This window comes from Chaetodon trifascialis, chromosome 14 (genome assembly GCF_039877785.1).
Source record: "Chaetodon trifascialis isolate fChaTrf1 chromosome 14, fChaTrf1.hap1, whole genome shotgun sequence".
In the NCBI taxonomy this organism is placed as follows: Eukaryota; Metazoa; Chordata; class Actinopteri; order Chaetodontiformes; family Chaetodontidae; genus Chaetodon; species Chaetodon trifascialis.
The window spans coordinates 26332501-26340000 of record NC_092069.1 but is presented as its reverse complement, the minus strand read 5'-3'; the positions used below and the strand labels follow the sequence as shown (position 1 = coordinate 26340000).

At 45.7% G+C, this 7500-nt stretch overlaps 1 protein-coding gene across 1 annotated transcript in view; it reads right to left on the bottom strand.

Annotated features, from left to right (window-relative positions):
• Nucleotides 1-7500, bottom strand: part of LOC139341983 (neuronal PAS domain-containing protein 3) — a 253655-nt gene that overhangs the window by 93136 nt on the left and 153019 nt on the right. The gene's annotated exons all lie outside the window — the stretch shown is intronic.

Sequence of the window (7500 nt, the reverse complement as noted above, 5' to 3'; positions counted from 1 at the left end):
TTTACACGGCGCGGGCGAAGCGGTTGGTGAGCAGCTGCAGGTGGAGGACTCAAACGCTGCGTTCGTGTCAGACAGGTGGACGCTTGGTTGGACAGACTGCTGCTGTTTGTCTCGTTCAAAGTGTCATATTAAAGCCAAAGCTTTTATTTCTCACTGTGACTGCAGCAGCTTCAGCTGACGATTCAACGCTGATTCACAACATATTATCACACTTTCAGTGCTTTGAATTACGTTTCAGGCTTCGTCAGCTCGACAGCCATCAGACTGGACTCTGATAAACTGGTTCTTATGGACGTGAATGACGCTTTGACTCTGTGTGGACACAGGAAGTGAAAATAAACATTATGGTGGGAAACTTAAACTAAAACCGTGCTCACAAAATATCGCAGAACACTTCAGATTTTAACTTCCTAAAGAAAACATCCTTTAATTTGATGAAACGCTCTTAATTAGAAATACAAACTCCTCAGGAGACAAACTGCAGCAGGTCTGAACCAGATCAGATCAGGACACCTGGACGTGTGTGTGCGTGTGTGCGTGTGTGTGTGTGTGTGTGTGTGTGTGTGTGTGTGTGTGAGCACAGACACGTGTGTGTGCGTGTGTGTGTGTGTGTGTGTGTGTGTGAGCAGAGACGTGTGTGTGTGTGTGTGTGTGTGTGTGTGTGCATGTGTGTGTGCGTGTGTGAGCACAGACGTGTGTGTGTGTGCGTGTGTGAGCACAGACGTGTGTGTGTGTGTGTGTGTGAGTGATCACAGACGTGTGTGTGTGTGTGATCACAGACGTGTGTGTGCGTGTGTGTGTGTGTGTGTGTGTGTGTGTGAGCACAGACGTGTGTGTGTGTGTGAGCACAGACGTGTGTGTGTGTGCATGTGTGTGTGTGCGTGTGTGAGCACAGACGTGTGTGTGTGTGTGTGTGTGTGTGAGTGATCACAGACGTGTGTGTGTGTGTGAGCAGAGACGTGTGTGTGTGTGTGTGAGCACAGACGTGTGTGTGTGTGCATGTGTGTGTGTGTGCGTGTGTGAGCACAGACGTGTGTGTGTGTGAGTGATCACAGACGTGTGTGCGTGTGTGTGCAAGCACAGACACGTGTGTGTGTGTGTGTGTGTGTGTGTGTGTGTGTGTGTGTGTGTGTGTGTGTGTGTGTGTGAGCAGAGACGTGTGTGTGTGATCACAGACGTGTGTGCGTGTGTGAGCACAGTCCTCACTTTTAATGTCCCAGCCAGCTGTCTCCTGGTCTCTTTGTCTCCATGTATTCATGTCTCCTCCTCCTGTCACACTTTCTTGTTGTCTCCCTCTCTCCCTGTATCCTCATGTGTCTGTCCTCTTGTCTCCTTGTCCCCTCTCTTGTTTCCTTCTCTTGTCTCCTTGTCTGCTTGCTGCAGATTGACAGACGGTCCTCTGCAAGCTGTGTGTTTGATTCTCACACGGAGAGACAGTGTGTGTGTGTGTGTGTGTGTGTGTGTGTGTGTGTGTGTGTGTGTGTGTGTGTGTGTGTGTGTGTGTGTGTGCTCTGCCAGGTGCTCTGCCAGGCTGTTAAACACACAAACACAAAGGAAATCACACACACTTTCTTCCTCTGTGTCTCCTCTCTGCCTGAACACACTGTCTGTCTCATCAATCACTCTCTAACTGTCCACACTGTTTGGACGAACACATACAGTTTACAGCCCCCCCCCCCCCCCCCCCACACACACATGTTTAATTAGCATCCGTCTGTCCGCCGCCTCTTCATCTTCAAACACCACATGGTGTCTTTAAAAACACCAAACATCAATCTGCTCTTTAAAGTCCAAAAACACTTCGCTTCATCAGCAGCTAAACTTCTCTCCACTTCCTGACCTGCTCGACTCCAACGAGCAGCAGCTGATTCGTTTCCTTCATCCTGCTGAGGTTCATCACGTCAGGAGCTGCAGCTGCAGTCTGAAATCTGAGTCAGCTCAGGACGTGTGTGTGGACCTGTTTAGCCTAGCTTAGCACAAACACTGAAAGCAGGGGGGAACTGCTAGCCTTGCTCCGTCAAAGGGGGGAGAACCTCATCCAGCAGCTTCAAAGCTGGATGATGCACATGATGTGAAGTACAAGCCAGGATCAGAAAGTCCCCGCCAAGCTTCAGCACAGCCGACAAGTGGCCTCGGAGGGACACGTCTTTTACTTAGCTTTTCCAAAACAACGACGAAGGGTTGAAACAGCATGGAGGTAACTCACCCTTTCTCTCATTACTGGAACTGACTGGAGGTTCTTCTGTGTACTTCAAAATCTACTTTTACCGAAATACTTCATGTTCCGTGTTCTGTACAATGCTTCATTTAAACTCAAGTCTGTTAAAGAGCAAAAACCAAATCATCATCATCATCGTTGTACCGCAGCGTGGTTGAAAAAGGTTATCAATGAATCCGTGCTTTAACGCAGCACCTGACGAGGTGGCTAACATGTTAGCATGCATTGAATTATCCTGTAAACATCAAATCATTTCAGCGAGTTAAAGGCTTCAAAGGCTCCACTCACCTCGAGGATTAAACACTGAGTTTGATAAAATGCTGCTGAACCTGAAGTCACACTGAAACAGACCAGAGCCAAATCAAACTTCACCTCATGTCTTCAGAGACACGACGTGTCCACGTTTCCACTGCACAGATGTCCACTGATGAGCAGCTCAAACACATACAAGCATCATTTACACACACACACGCACACGCACACACACACGCACAGACCTGACAGCAGAGCACACACAGAGCCTTCCCTCCTCTCCCTCTCTCTCTCTCTCTCTCTCTTCATTAAGCGTTATCAACCTCTCTGGCCTAATCTCTCTGAAATTAGTGTCTGGTCTCCACCACCTAAGTGACTGGCTGGCATTCATTAGCGCTGCGGTTTAGCCAAATCAATCACGCGGCGCCCCGTCCGCCACGCTTTCTTAAAATGTCATCCTCAAACTTCTCACAATCAATTAAGCGGGAGATTAATGAGGCCAATTTGCCACCAACACGTCGGCCTCGCTTCTCCGCTGAAAAGGCTACGCGCGCACACGCAGACACACAAACACGCGCACACACACTTTGGAATAATATACGTACACAGAGGAGGAGTGCACGGAAGCACGGCAGTGACACACGCACCTTCATCCTGAGAACTGCACGACTTTGAACAGACGCAAACTGACCTCACTTCCTGTTTCTGTGAAGAAACTAAGATAACGTTTGGCTGGTGTGTATGAAACTTGAAAAACTGTCCAGATACATTTCAGAAACGTTCGCCGCTGTGAGAGGAGAAGGTGTAATAAACACTGACCTCTGCTGCCATCGACGGAATAATCTCCAACGACACTGACTCATTATTTTGTGAGCTCGGGCTCAGCTCTGTCTTAAGATTTATAATTAGTTCATTTTAGAAACTGACGCAAAGATCAAGAAGATCAAGAAGATTAAGATCGAGATTAAAAAAAGGTGAAAGTTTTTGAAGTGAATGTACTGGAGACCAGAGAGGAATTTCTGTTTTTAAAACTGATCCTGAATCTGAGGTTTGGAGCTGTAAAACACTTGCTGCAATTTCACATTAAAAGCTTTCAGCTGGTCAATAATAATAATAATAATACATTTTATTTGAAAGCGCCTTTCAGGACACCCCAGGTCGCTGTACAGAAAATATACAAACAGTGATATAAAATACAAGATAAAAACAAGATACAATAAATAGGGACGGGGGACCGTGTGAAGCAGTTTATAGAGAGTAGGCAAGTCTGAATAGATGAGTTTTGAGTTTGGATTTGAAGATGGGCAGGGTGGCAGAGTTACGGAGGTCAGCTGGCAGTGAGTTCCAGAGTTGGGGAGCAGAGCAGCTGAAAGCTCTGCTCCCCATGGAGCTAAGACGGGCAGCGAGCAAGTGCTTTTATTGTGGAGAAGCTACAGGAAACACAAAGTGTTTGTCACCGCGTTAGCAGAGCTTCACTGGTGGAGCCGCTCTTCAGCAAAAACAGGTCAAATAAACAGATGTGGACATTTCTTATTCTTCATTTTAACACACACACACACACACACACACACACATACACACACACACACACACACAGAAACACACACATACACACACACGGGCGCGCTGACTTCCAGGTGAGGGAGGCCCACACTGCTCATGTCACTTCTAATCTCACAGCTGCTTCAATCTGCCTCAGGATCTACCTCATATGGTTGTCATAGAGACTCTCCAGGGATTATAACAAGGTATTATGGGATGTCTAGTGTACCGAGCTGCAGGATCAGAGCACGGTGTTAACACACGCCGGCTCGACACGGCGGCGATGCTCAGCGCAGCGTGAGCGGATGCGCGGCGGCTCGGCTGCTCCGGCGTGTTCCAGCCTCGTGTTAACACTCGCACACGACATGGTGATGTGCAGAGCGGCGGAAGAGGGGAGGGAGGCGACACGCTTGCTCTCTGCTGCTCTGTCTGCAGGATTAAAGCAGGACAGACAGAGAGTGAGCGCAGCAGTGAGGACATGTGATGGACGCTGGACGCAGCAATAACGCACGTCGTCCTCCTCCATCTCTTCTGTCTCTCGTCAGCAGCTGCTTCAGTTCGAGAACAGCGCCCTCTAGCTAACCGTCGTAGTGTTCACACTGGGAGTAGCTCATATTAGATTTGACACCAGTTTGTCCAGATTCATCTCTGGACCAGTTACAGTGTTTGCTCTGTATTTAGAAACACCTGCGAGACACCAGGCGTCCCTGCAGTCAGCCCGCATCTGGAGTCTGGGACGTAACGCCGCTGCCCTCCGACCTTTGACCAATCAGGATCTTCCACATCATCACATCCACAGCATACAACAGCCAACCAGAGTCTGTTTTGGAAGGACGCACCTCCCTCTCCTCTTTCAGCCAGTTGTAACTGACTGTACAGATGACGTGCGCTTCAAACAGCCAATGAAATTCCAGTAACAAGGACACGTTGCTTCATTTAAAGCTAAATCAGTTTTAACTTCACTGCGTTCATTCAATAACATATTCAGTTCGTTAATACAAAATATAATCAACCATTAAAGCACCTACACAGCGTTTTGCCACCCAGGAAATAGAGCTAGCTAGTTTGTTTTGTCCGATCAGCAGTCCAACCGTCAATTTATTCTGATTTAATCAGCTGATCGTTTCATTTCTGTTTGTCCAACTCAACCGTCCACTCAATCATTGTGGATGATAAACAGTTTCTAACGTGACCAGCATGAAAAACAGAAAGCAGTAATGGCGTCACAACCACAGACGGTCAGCGTCAGTGTTTATCAGACGCCGATGTTTCGCTGTGGAATGAATTCTTCATATCTGTGAGCAACTTTTCTGTCAGGATCCTCCACCATGATAAAGGGATAAAAAAGTACAAGAAGATTAGAAAAGTGTGGATTTCTACAGAGCGAAGGCTCACAGTGTCAGCAAGATTATCATAATAATCAGGTGTAACTCACACACACACACACACACACACACACACACACACACACACACACACACACACACACACACACGTTTTCTAAGTTTATCACACAAACAATGAAAAAGACTTTTGGAGGTTTACAAAATCATCCCAGAAATGGATGCACACTTAGAAACGGTGCATCTTGTGTAACACACACGCACGCACGCACGCACGCACGCACGCACGCACGCACGCACACGCACACACACACACGTGCGCAGATTAGCAGCCTCTATCAGCTGTGGTATCGCATCAGCCTGGTTGTGATGTTAAAAGCTCAGCCTTTGGGCTGTATGTTAAACAGATAAGGAGTGGAGCATGTTAGGGATTAAAACTACAAGACACACACACACACACACACACACACACAAACCCCAGGGAGCGAACAGCGATAACCCAGTCATTATCATACTTTCATAATTCCATTTAATAATTCAGCTTAGCCGCGCAGCAGCTGGATGTTGAGGAATAATTGAAGTCGGTTGTGGTGAGGAATCTGAGGGTGAATTATGAGGAATCAGCGCGCTAACAGTTAAAGGTACATCAGGAGGAATAATTCAGCTCAGAGAGGCTCAGAGGCAAATCAGGAGGAATAATTCAGACATCAAAATGGTGAAAAATGCTCATTCTGAGAAGAACTGTGACAGGATTTGGACATCAGAGCATCATATCGTCAGGACTCACGACTTTGGAATAACAGAAAACAAACAGAGAATAACAGAGCTGATGATGACTCATCAGATCTTTACCAGAGCTTTACTGATGTTTATGAGGCTAAACTGGGTTTATTTAAACGCTCAGCGGCTGTGCGCTAACATGTGTTAGCACGCTGGCACACATGTTGACATGCCTGGTGTTCATTCGACATGCTAACATACCAGAAACCACCATCTTTGATCTCTCTGCTTTAATTCTTCTTCTAAAAGGTTGAAATCTCTCTCACTTTGTCAGCAATGCTTGTTTTTCTAATTCCCGTAATGCTAATCAAAGATCTGCTCTAGCTAATCTGACAGATTAGAGCAGATTAGCGGACAGTGTTTGCTGGAAACTCTGCTCTCTTTCTTTTTTGTAACTCCAAACATAACCTACAAAATGTGGAAAACTGGATGATGAAAACCACTTTTTGTATAACTGTTTAAAAAAATGTTGCTCATTCATTTTGGCTTTGTGGAAACGGTGATACACTTTGAAAGATTCATTTAATTTCTTTATTCACAAACTTTGATCTCAGGCTTGGAAACATGATTTTTGGCTCCAAATATTCCATTAATTCAAATGTTGATATTTTCCAATCTTTCTATTCTGCATGAAAAATACCACACAGATAAATCAACATTCTGATGCCACTTTATCTTTTTATAAATTATTTCTATAAATGTAAACACTGGTGCGATTTGTCTTCCTCACAGTGAGACCTCCAGTGTGACTGATGTCGTTCCTCCGTCTTTCCTCCTGGCTGATCTCACTCATCTCATTTCTCTATATGAAATCTAGTTTTATTAAGTTCAACACTGAAAAATACTACCGGATGGTTTTATTAACATTTATCAGTTAGCGTGCAAATGCTTAATATGTGATCTTTGTATGTGATGTTAGCATGTTAGCATGTGAACCTGGGTCACACCTAAACATTTTAACATTTAGTATTTTAAGCAAAACTAAAGGTTTACCATGGAGCGACTGGCCTGGTCCAAGATAAACATGCTTACAGTTAGCACAGAATCATGCTAACGCACAGCATATTAGCATTTTATCATGTGAATGTGCTTCAACAGCTGAGGTTGATTCTGACACAGTGAGAAACATCAGCTGATCAAACATGAAGGAACTCGTCTTCTGGGGAACATGAACATCAGATTTCTGGGAATCAGTCCAACCGAACCTGAGCTACTTCACAGCAAAGCAAGCAGCGCTACCATCAGAGGACTGCTGCTAACGATGCTAACCTGGTTAACACACGTTACAAGGACAGCACATATGTGACTGTATGTAGGGGTGTGTGTGTGTGTGTGTGTGTGTGTGTGTGTGTGTGTGTGTGTGTG